This window comes from Homarus americanus, unplaced genomic scaffold (genome assembly GCF_018991925.1).
Source record: "Homarus americanus isolate GMGI-L3 unplaced genomic scaffold, GMGI_Hamer_2.0 scaffold30108, whole genome shotgun sequence".
Classification (NCBI taxonomy): Eukaryota; Metazoa; Arthropoda; class Malacostraca; order Decapoda; family Nephropidae; genus Homarus; species Homarus americanus.
This window is the reverse complement of record NW_024748109.1, coordinates 9046259-9059437: the sequence shown is the minus strand read 5'-3', so window position 1 is coordinate 9059437 and position 13179 is coordinate 9046259.

Genomic DNA, 13179 nt, shown 5'->3' with positions numbered 1-13179 from the left:
GAACGTTTGAAATAGAAATCGTGACAATATTTACGATAATGATTGTAGTGTTTATGTTAGTTAGTTATGTTGCTGTCATTTACAGTATATTGTTAATCTTAACAATAATGGGAATGGTATTATACATAAGAGTAATAATGGTGATAATGTTTAAGGTAGTTCAGTTATGACTGTGCAGGTATACAACATCAAATTCAGTCATGTCAACGAAAATATTGAAATAATTACCAGATAATAAAAAAAGCATTAATCCAATAAGGAGAGTCTACGGAAAGGTGCAAATTACCTAAAAAAATTAATGTAATATTATAATTGTATAATCAACTAAAATTTCAACAATATTGGAGCAATTTGCAACACGCAGGTTATTAGGTGGGTCCCTCTCCCCTCCGCCTGGTAACTGACTGATCAGGAGACGACTTTATAATTACTTTTACATGTGCTGCTCTACCTCCTGCCTCTCCAGTATTCCTAAACAAGAATAAGGTTCCTTTCTCCTCCACATTACTCTCATATATTTAGAGTGTTAGTGAAGTACGGGGATCGTTGATAGTAGTAGAAGTAGGAGTAAAGAGTCCAACCGTGAATGGTGGCCCACGAAGGTACAGGAATAATGCACACGAGGGAACAAATGCACTGAACCGCTTTGTTGTGTTAATTTGGCTGTTGTTTTAAACTGGTAATGAGGTCATCTAAGTGATATAGACCATTAACTATTATTTTTCTGGTTATTTTGGGGGGGAAGTAAATAGATCTGTTTTCAACTACACCGAGGCCTTTAATTATTTTCACTATATGTCAATGTCAAATTTCGTTAATATCTGGAGAACAACCCAATCATTTATATACTCTTGTGTTGTAGTGACCTTCCTCAGGCAATTACGACTGTCTGTAAGTTGGTGAGCAAGCTACGCCTTTATTCAGTGTATATACTGATTTTTGAAGCCCCAGGGGTTCGAATGAGTCTCGAATCCAGCTTTTACAGCTTCTACAGTATATTAGCTCGACGAATTTAAATTTCGAAACAGCAACATTAGTTACAGGGCTGCCAACATGAATTTTGCATTGCCAAATTAAATATATTTTCATTATGAAAACTTTGTTTTTGTAATGCCGATGATTTTAATCATGAACATTTTTAAATTTGGATGACGATCACTTGCTTGTTCTGCCAAACTGAACTTCCATTATGCAGTTTGGACAACTGTATTTGATTACGCATCATTTATTTTACCACAAGAAAGTAAGCCATTACTCATTTTTTACCTTATCACCATGAACGTTTCAACGAATTCAATAAATTATGGAAATAAAACGCTCTATTTGGTAATGATTTTCGACGTATATCGTAATAGTTGGAAAATCAACGTTGGAACCACTATAGTCGTCGTCAGCAGAGTTGCCAACTTAGCGACTTTGTAGCTAGATCTAGAGCTTTTTGTTTTTTCTAGCGACATTTTAGAGCGATTTGCGACTTGTCGCAAATCTAGAGATATCCACAGAAATCTAGCGACTTTCTGGATACTTTTGGACTGTCCATGAAAACTCAGTTTTCCTAATTTCGAGCCATAATATATAGCAACGGGGTTACAGGGACAATAAATAATAAGAAAAGTTTAATACATTTGAACGGGTCGTGGTACAGAAGGAGGGACACGTCTATTTCCTGATCACTTGATGTCAGCCCGTCCATGCATCTAACACCCTAAAATTGTGGTCAGAAGTGGTAAATTACAGAGATGCGACAGGTGAAAACCCTTACCATGATCTGGCTGAAATTGCACTCGCTGCCTTATCTCTTCCGCATTCAAACGCAGATGTAGAGCGCACATTTAGTAATATGAACTTTGTGAAATCAAAATTGCGCAACAAAATGAAACTATCGACATTAAAGGCAATTCTTACAATAAAGTATGGGTTAAAAAGACAGAACATCTGTTGTGCAAGTTATGAACTTCCTAGTGATATTTTAAGAAAGATAGGGACTGTGGAGGCATACAGTTACAATATATCTGCACGAGAACCTGAACCACGCACTTCACATGCTTCCAGCTCTACAGTTGTTCACACTGCCGACGACTACGAAGAGGACTGGGATGCAATTACTATTGAATAATAGGTAAGTGTGCACATTAAACTTTAAAAAAAAAAATATTTTTATTTTTACATAATGCATTTTATTTATACTCCGTCCATTATAGTCGTCATTATGAAAATATTATTTGCATCAAATTACTGAAGGGGGGGAATAATAGCTAGCGACTTTCCATGGAAGATTTAGCGACATTTAGCTACTTTTAGGTACCAGCCTAGCGACATTTGAAAATTCGAGTTGGCAAACCTGGTCGTCAGTGCGTGGCGTGGCGTCATGCCGAAGAGTGAGGAGCTGTTGTGTTGGGAAAATTTACTCCCTAAAATGTCTGATTTGTGAGGAATTGAGAAGGTTTCACGGAAGCTAATAAAACACGCGTTGTGTGAGTGTCAGCTGATTAAGAATGAACCCGTAAGAGAAGTACCGCAAAACAGTAAGTAAATGTGTTTTGTGTACTAACGCCACTCTCGTCTCGAGACTAGCGGCCATGTTTATATCCTCACGGGTCTTGTTCACATACTTAGGGTGAGGGAAATGCACAGAACATATAATTAGACAAGATTTTGTTTTATAAAGAATCTGCTGAATCTTTGGAGTGGAGTGGAACGTTACATAAAAATTTATAAGCGTTTGATGATTATGCAATTTTTCCCACGTAAAATGACCCCGTCGAACAATACCCAAATAAATCTTACCTTGCTGTAATATATAAACGGGTTATGCATCTACCACCTAAATCCTTCCTCACCAAGTTGACTATAATGGAAAATACTTGTTGTAATATATGTTTTTATCAGCATAATTGTATGATCTCTACCATTTAGGACAGTTTTAGTTACCTGGGTTAGTTTGCTTTACAATAGGTTAAGGTATTTGGGTTAAGATTGGTTATCGAGTTAGGTTTAGAATATTCGGATTACACTTAAGTTTGAATATTTTAGTTGTTGAATTAGATTAGATTATTGAAATTAAGCTATGATTAATTATGTGCATCAGGTTGGCTCATTTTAATTGGTTTGTTAGATCATATGCATTAAATTAGTTTAGTTTATGTAAGGTAATTTTGAATACATTAGGTGAACTTATTTGAGATGCACATGGGAGATTATTATTTATATTAGGATAACATGTTTGGATTGCCATGAGCTTAGAGTATTTGGATATTGATTAAGATGTAGTTTTGGATGGTTTAGGATAGATTATTTGGATTAACTAAGTTATGTTAGATTATTTGCTTACGCTAGGTTAAATTATTTGCATTAGATTAGGATAGATTATTTGAATTAGGAATGTATAAAATAACTGGATTAGATTTAGCTACAGTATCTTGGATTTTGAGGATCTTTTTGGTTTCATGTACCGCAATAAAAATGGAAAGAATTTTGTTCTAATGTAGATATTTATGCTGATTCAAAAAACGCATTTTTTATTTTTTATTTATTATTTTTTTTTTGAGAAATGGGTAGCAAAAAGTTATAGCCCTCTAAAGTTTCATTGTTCTACATTGAAATTTTATCATTTTAACTTAAATAGCTTTAGTCTTTTTTTCGTTGCAGATGAGTGATGAAGTAAAGAACACCGAACAAACCTTTGAAAACCTTGCCTAACCATATTCGTGTTTTCTGTGTTTAGTATGCGTTGGTGTGGTTTTCGGTGTTCAGATGAGGAGAAGGGTCCATGAACCCGAAATCGATTTTTTAACCTTTTTATAGGTTAGGAGAGGTTTCAAAGGTTTGTGTGGTGTTCTTTTTAATATTTTACCCCACATTGATAACATTTCAATGTTGGTAAGTTTAAAGGGCCATCTCCCGTATTATTAAACAACATTTTCCCTCCCTGACGAAGAGTCTTTTTCAAGGGATTGTTCTTTCAAGAGGTATTTTTAATTTTTCGAACCTCTTCCCCTTCGTGTGGGACCAAGTAGGGTAGGTCTGGTAATACTGTCCACTTCGCTGACGCATTATGGGTCGTCTTACTCGTGTGTTTGTTTACCTTCGTTGGCGCTAAAATTAAGAGTACTGTGCTCTCATCATGGACATTTTTTCCTCCCAATCATCAAGGGCAAGTCCTATATCACAGAGAGAACGTGATTTATTAGCCCATTTGATTGAGGAGGAAAAGATTTTACAAAAGAAAAATACTTGTGGAAAACTTGTTGCCTTAAAGAAGCAAGCGTGGTTGCGAATAGCAACAAGTTTCAATGCTGAGGGATATGGGCCTCAGCGATCAGAAGAACAATTAAAGAAGATTTGGGAACGCATTAAAATAAAGTAAGTTAACAAAAAATATTTTGTTGCGAAGTAGATTGCATTAAAGAGGGTGCAGATGACTACAATCTCTGAGACAACTTACTTAATTCAGTTATATGGGGGGTAGAATATTTTATTTGGCTCCCAGACGGAAACTCGCTTGAAAAGCTGCTAAAAAGTTGCATTAAGTAACTTAAATGTACTTACTTTAATAATATATGCCGCAAAAAGTTTAGTGACGATTTTCTCCCAGTGAAATTTTAATATTTATTGGCAAGAATCTCGCCAGTTTATATTTTCCAGACAGAAACTCATTTATAAAACAGCTAAAAGTTTAATAAATTACCTTAAATGTGCTTACCTCATTAGTACCAGCGTTAGTAAGATGAGATGACTCCAGCAGACTGCATTTGGCAATGACAGGAAACAGCTTTTGCAAATGTCATAATATGGGCCGTAAAACCAATAATGTAAAAAAAAAGATTTATGAAATTACCAATACGTGTTTCTTTGTACATCAATCGTATTGACTATAAATATTCCATAAAACTAACAATATAATTATGAAGAGGGTGACGAAAAGCAGCTACTAGCTACCTCTTCAAATTGCAGTAATATTAGTTTGTTTTCCCGCCACCACACTCCTTGGTGCGCTGCAGTTAAAGGTCCCTCGCATTTAAAAGTACGGTTTTCGACACGAGGACCCTCTTCAAGGGAAGATGTTGTTTAATAATACGGGCGTATAACTTTTTGCTATTCATTTCTTCCTAAAATAATCTTTTCTTCTTTTTTTGTTTGAATCCGCATAAAAATCCACATTAGAAACCAAAAATATATTTCTATTTTTTAGTGCGGTGCAGGAAACCGAAAAGATCCGATTTTGACTCAGTTTGGTTAAATTATTTAAACTAGATTAAGACTAATTTGGTTATGTTTGATTGGATTCGGTTAGAATTGTATTAGGTGAAGGAATCCGTAAATGCTCCGAAATATTTGATTTTCACTAATTTGGCTCATGATAATTTTCTGGCTTTGATGACAAGTTTATGAGCCTAATCAGCAGCGCTGAAGGCCACAGCTGCGAAAAGTTGAGTTAGCTTTAATTAACTATAATTGCAACCTTCCGCTCAACCAGTGAAGTCTAACTTTAGACCAATGAACAGTCAGCTGACGGTTGTTACCTACTGTAGCCTCGTGTGTGTAGTGTGCGGTCCCTCAGATGTTGCCTCGGTCGCCTGTCACAGCTCAACTTAACTGTCAACACATACTAGTTCACCTTTCCTGTGCCCACCAGTCCACCTGCTGTACACACGCACACTGCTATACGTAGTCTTGTTCTCGGTTTCCCTCTAGTTTGTAGTGACTGTCTGCTGACCGACCACTCATGATCAAAGCTTATCATAAGCGCCTCTTGACTCTACATCAGACATCACACTAGGCCACATTGTTTTCATATTTAACTTGGGATAACCCCCTTTTTGGTGTTTTTGGTGTGGGCAGCAGTGCGAGTAAGTTTTCTCTCGAGTCAGTACAGCAGAAGTAATTGTTGGTGTTGCTGAAAGACGGAGGGCTCTTTAAGAATCTCGGGAGTAGAGTTGTAATATAAATGGCTTAAGTTATTGTAGGGTTAAATTTGGCCACATGCAGGTCTCCTCTGGTTCCTCGCTATTTGCCTATACTACCGCGTTTACTGATTATTTACCACGTGGGTGCTAAAGAGCTCTTAACCCCTTAGCTTTATTCTAGCTTTGGTTAAATCCTTATTGAGATACACGACGATGCCAACACCTGAAATAATCATTTGGTCACCAAAATAGTCGATTCATGGTTCCTGAATTTTTAATAAAAAAATTATAATAAATCACGTATGTAATTGCACTTTATTGCTCTTATTGGCGGCTTCAATTAGCTGAGAATTGCAGAGTTGAACGGCAACTACGTTATTTTGGGCATTTGATTTCAGGTTAATTAGTCGCTCATTCGTACCACTTTAGTTACGAATGATTCGAGAAGCAACACCCTCTGGACGAGTAAGTTTGATTGTCATACTTGAGTGTCTGGTTGTATAGTGTATGACCCACAGAGTTTCGCGGGAGTACACGAACCTTTATGAAGCAATAATTACAGTAGTTTGAATTATGTGCTCCATGGAAACCTTTCTCAGAGTATTTTCAATTTGCATTATTTCTGACGTTTAGTTTGATGTGTATAGTGATGATCCCTACATATAGTAGATGGGATGATTGCTACCTAAAGTACTACAAACAATACCTCTGAACTATTGTGTTTTTATGCAGACGACATGAACCGGATAAACTGAGTCACCCATCAAAATTACACTCGAGATGGTTGGGTTTCCTGGGAGAATAAATGGTTTTAGAGGTCCTGTTTGTAGCAGTAATCCAACGTTGCAGATAGTGGTAGACAGTGATTAGCAGGAGACAGTCTTGTTGACGAAACATTACATATAGCTGGATTTATTTCCAGTAATAGATAAAGCTTTTGACAGTATAAATTTCTTGACCATAGAAGACGAGAAGTTTTTAATCTTGGATATTTACATTGTATTTTACTGCTTAATGTGATAATGAAATTGAGTGTTATCACCTTGATACAATGTGGTGGGAAGGACCATTCTTGTTAAGCCACTACAGCTATACAGAGCAATTTATTTGGTCACAGATGTTGGACACTAGGGACAAGTTTTTCTCTCCCTTAGGATATTATTAGGGAGTGAGATGAGACGTGAATTAAGAGGTAACAGACCTGTGGTACTTAGAACTTTTAAGATGAATTATAGTAAACATGTAACTATATGATAGAGGGAGGTTGATGACACCGAATTTTGATGGCGTGAGGGACATAATTGGCGGGTGATGATAAGGAAGGTTGTCACTGTAGTTGTGTTTGTGGTTAACGAAGCAACAATTATGTTGTCAAGAGTATTTTAGGCGGACTGGTAGATGTTGTTCAGTAGCGTATTAATTTGGTTTGTGATGTTGGTTTATAATGTATTAAACGCGCTTCAACATTTGATATCATTAAACACACATTTTAGGTCAGTAAATACACTAGTTATCAACAATTAAGAATTTCGAAAGATACATCTCTGGTTGTTATGCATAAGAATGTAGAATATGAAAGTCCTGTCTTGCAGTCTCGTTGGAAGGCAGTGTTGAAGTGCAGGAGAGAAATAAATCACCGAGCTGAGACGTTCTTTAGGTGCATGCGTGTGCTTGCGTGCGTGCGTGCGTGCGTGCGTGTGTGCGTGTTAAGTTATAAAGTGGTTATTAGTAATTATGGTTCCGCCTGATGTTTCACAGCCTAGTAATCAAAAGATAATGTCATACTTCTCTTTTAAAGTGTTTTTTGCGTATTTTGTTTCACACTGATAAGTTGGATTCATCAGTAAGACACATGGCAATTGTTGGTGCTGTATGTTAAAATATTTACTATCGACTGTTATTTATTTGTTATACTGGTTGTATTGGCTGTGGTGCTGGGTGATGTTCCAATGAGGTTAATTGGTTTCCCTACAGGTAAGAGGCACAAGAGATTAAACTACCACACCTGAAAGTTTAAATGTGTGTATTTCACCTGTGTGGGTTGCTCACCGTGGCGGGCAACAGGTTGTAATCATTAAGTCTCACTGGGGATGATGTGCCATATGTTAGAATTTAAAATCTTGATCACGCCATGACCAGCACCCCAACCTGGAGCTCATCTGGCATAATTACTGAACCTTTACGCTGTGCTTCATCACCCGCCACAGACACACTTATCTTCCGATCTGTCACCTGTCACTTCTGACTAATGACATCCACTTAATGACATCTTTTTTTTTTTTACCCCGGACGGTTGATGTTTAATGACCTAGTCACTCAGACGCCGCAGCTCGTGTACAACTGTTCAGTGTGTTGTGAGGAGATAGTATTCGATATCAAGGAATTTAATTGTTTAGGGATCTGCCGCACAACGAACCCAAAAGCAGCGTCACCAACACAACAATCTTCGAATTCTTAAGAGAAATTTGTCATGGTAAATTAAATTTTTTACACCAACGTCACTTATCCCCGCTTTCCCTCCTTCGCGAAAGATGTCTTCCTGCTGTCAGATAATACATATATACGTGTAAAATATTCGACACCACGTTATAAGGTGTCTCGGGAATGGAGAGAGGGATGGAAAATACCCTTGACACATTTGCTTCGATCATTTTCAACTATCTTTCATACGCTTTTGAGTGGACTTAATATTTTCCATTTTTTTTATTAGAATCGCTCAAGCTAGACTTCGTGACCGACATATTCTCATATTACTTCATGTCTGGCGATGTTTTGACGCGAAAAACCAGCGCACGTGTGGGTGAACGACAAGAATCGAAACCCCAGCTGTAATAGTCACCCTTGATAAGTGTCATCTCAATTCCCTTTCCTTATTAATAACACTTAACGGTATTTTTCATTATCGTTATTATTGTACTTGGTGGTGAATGATTATAGATTACATTATGCAAAGTTTAGTATTGTAAAACTATATCTGTACTGTATAGTCCACAGTACACTCTACAGTATGTACTTATGTATTCTTGATTTATTTTCTCGACACAGACACTCTCTCATGTTTTAATAAATTATTGAGAGAACTTATCTGGATTATATGGTACTATTACTCTCACCTTACCTTGTGTTGCATCTCACTGATGTTTGCAAGTTACTTAAAACCTTCACGTCTCTCTCAAGCGGCAAATATACAGTGTTTCATTGTTCCCCTCCTCGGAGGGTGATGTCAACACGTCTTCACCTTCAAGTGATATCCAAGCTATGCGTTCGAGGTTGAAGTCCCCTTAAACAAGTGACATTTACAACCTGCTTCATTGAAAGTTCTGGTTCACTTAAAACTTTCAAGGTCACTTCACCTCTGAGACTCGAAGTTTACACCTGTTCAAAGCTTCAGAGTTCATCGCCCACAGAGCTTGGAAGATCACGTCTCTCTCAAAATTTCTAAGCTTTCGTCTATCCAGAGCTTATAATTTCACGGCTATCGAATCTTCAAAGTTCACGTCCTCTCAGATCTTACAAAATTTACGTGCCTCCTTCTTCAAACCTTCCAATTTCACCTTCCTTCAACGAGCACTTCCGTTGAAACTTAAAAAGTACATATCCCCTGAGAGCCTCTAAACACATTTCTCGTAAACGCTTCAAAGTACTGTTCCCCCATTCTTCAAAATACGTCTCACCAAGTTTCAAAGTACAGGATACCCATTAATTCATGGACACAATTGTTTTTTTTGACTAATTGTTTTATTTGGATGGTATAACTTCGGGGTACCAAATGCTTAAAACAGCACACGATGGAAATATTGGTGAAATTCCCACATCATTTCTTGAAAATGACTGATGTCATGTAACTTCCATTAGAACGTATGCATTCACGACAGCTGGAAAAGTTTATCCATAACTTGCTAAAGTGTTTCACAGGAAATCCGATTTATTCTGTTTCTGATAGTGTCTTTAAGTTCAGGTACGGTAATGTGTTTGGGCTAGTTGCATATACCTTGGACTTTAAGTAGCACCATAAAATATAATTTGGAGATGGAATGATCCCAAACCTTGAAATAACGTGATTTAGAAAAGTCTCTTGCAACATTTGCTTTATTGCATTGCTTGTGTGACAAACGGAATGTGTCCGTGGATTTAGTTTTCTTTTTTAAAGGGGTTATCCCACCTGGCACAGGTCAATGACCAACATCAGGGCCTGGGGGGCGAAAATATAATGTTAATGATAATTAATAAAAATTAATAATAAGTAGTAAAGAACCATAAATAAAAAATAAAATGATAAAAAAATCAATAGTGGGAAACAATATATATATATATATATATATATATATATATATATATATATATATATATATATATATATATATATATATATATATATATATATATATATATATATATGTATATATATATATATATATATATATATATGTATGTATGTATGTATATGTATGTATATGTATATATATGTATATATATGTACTCACCCTGAAGATGTGAATTACACGAAAGCGCTTGGGAACTTCTGTGTTTTCTTCTTTCCTTGTGGTTATCAGCATATACCTAGATCACGCGCACCTATAGTGATTTACTATATATATATATATATATATATATATATATATATATATATATATATATATATATATATATATATATATATATATATATATATATATATATATGTTATTAATGTAAGAGAAATAATTTAGACCCTGCAATTGTGTGTAAATTAGGCAGAAAGTCAGATGAGTAACCTGGGACTTGGTGACAATTTTTGTGATGCCATATGGCAGCAGGGTCTGCCATTAGACAACACATTATGCTTCCAATATCTTCCCAGGCGGTAGTACCTCCCTGTGTGATAGCTGCCTACTTCCTACTAACTGATATTTAACCTCAAATTTTCGAAGTACATTTCACCTTAAAGTTCCCTAGTACATTCTCCTTCAAGCTTCAGAGTACACCCTCGCCTGAACTTCAGATATGAGCTCCTCAATGATTCACGGGAGACATTTTTAAATTACACCTGGCTTTAGTCTAAAAGGTTAGGTGCATAGGATATTATTGTGGCCGTAAAAAGCATTTCCGATAGGTCAGTTCACGAATCTGGACTCGAGAACGTGGGCGAACACCGCGGGAGGACGTGTTTGTAGAGCTTCACAGAGTACTGAAGCTGTTTCGGGATGTCGTTGATATTGAAGTTGATGAACATTGACATTCAACTTCGTGATTCTCTTAAGGATGAGATAACACCAAGTTTATTAGGATCACGTGAATATTTGGCACCTCAGCTTATTTCACCTCATGATTAAACACCTTAACGCGAGCCTAACCTAACTTAACCTAACCTAACTTAACCCCCCCCCAGGTGATGTAAGCTGGGATGCCTAATCTTCAAGTGATCCTTTTGTTACCTCTAAAGTGTGGTTAACTGTAAGCTTCTTTCATGGTGATGATTAAGAAAATGAAGATGATGTAGTGACGATAGGACTGTCGTTGGCAGTTGTTAATTTGCCGACTCGGAGAACGATTGCGTGTCTATTTTGGACGTCGCTGCTATAATTGGTGAACGTACTTCACGTCATTGACAAGGAACTTTTCCATTGGTTCACTCAAATGACGTCATAGTAGAGCAGTGTTTCAACTAATTGGTACAGTATCATGACGTCAGTGAAGAAAAGTGTCTTGACTGATTGATCCACACTACGATGCAATGGAGACTACAGGAAATGAAAAAAACAAATTTACCCTGATTTAACTTGACTTAACTACGAGTAAATATCCTAACCTTAAAGACTAAAAGATTTCTCGGGCTAATGGACACACAGTACAGGTTGCGGATGCACAATGAAAACGCAGCAATGGTTAAATTTGTTTCATCAGTATCGTAGTATTTTGTTATGCCATGGAACGACAGTACTCAAACAAACAGCAAAACCATCATCATCATCATCTCACTAATTTAGAAATGTTACTGATATGACTTATATGCCCACTGAGCGATTAATGTAAAACTTAGGCAGAAATATCTTCACGGCAGCTAGGTACTACAGCTCGAAGAGAAAGTCCCTCCAAAGTTCTCCTCGTCATTTGGATTAAATTTTGTGACGCCCGTTGCTGCTATTATTGAAGGTCGTCTATACCGTCCAACACTTACTTTCTTACCTTTTCTGTTCTTTTTATCCTCTTCACCACTGATCGGCTCGTTAGCCGCTTGGGCGATCGGTCACGTCTCTGATTACTTTTCCTTTTCTTTTATCCTCTTCACCAAAAGATCGGCTCGTTAGCCGCCCAGGCGATCGGTCACGTCTCTGTTATGCACTGTTGGCAAGTACTGGGCATGCACCGGGTCCTGAATGTACCTGAACCCGCTACAGTGTTGGTCAAGTTTTGTCTTGAAAAGCTGACACTCGGTGCCGTCACAACACTTTCTGGTAGATTGTTCCAAGAGTTCACAACTCTCACTCCGAAAAAGTTTGCCCTCACAGTTTTCTGGACTTTCGGCATCTTCAGTCTTGAGCTGTGACCCCTTGTGGGGCGAGCGTCCGCCAGCTCCAAGCAAGGACACTCGACTGAGTCGTGCCCCTTGAGATGCTTATACACCTCAACTAGGTCACCCCTTGCCCGTCTGTAGTATAAGCTAGGCAAGTTCAGGCGCTCCAATCTCTCAGGGTAGCTGAGGTGCCGAAGTGCAGGCACCAGTCTGGTGGCCCTCCTTTGAACATTTTCAACCAACTGACAGTCCTTAGCATATCTCGGGGACCAGATGGGGTGACACTACTCCAGATGGGGAAGCACTTCACTCTTGAAGATCGTTACAAGGGAGAGACCGTCTAGATATCTGAACGACCTTCTTATAAGACCAAATAATTTATTTGCCTGATTTGCCTTCTCCTCGCAATGGCCCGAGAACTTCAGCTCATTGTCAAAATACACACCTAGGTCCTTCTCACATTCAGTCTCAAATAGTGCAGTTTCTTCATACCGTTGGTACTTCCCAGGTGCATCCTCTTACACTTCGTGACATTGAATCTCAGCAGCCATTTCTTAGACTATTCTTGGAGCCCACAGAGGTCCTTCTGCAGCTCTTCACAGTCCGCTTGGTTCTATGATGAAGTTGACAGAACATCTCTCTCTCCCTTCTTCTGCCTCACTCTTTATTTTCTTTCTCGTTATCATCAACCTATTTCTTAGGCCCAATTCTCTTCCTCCCCCATCTCTCTCTCTCTCTCTCTCTCTCTCTCTCTCTCCTTCTCTTTTCCCTCGGCATCCT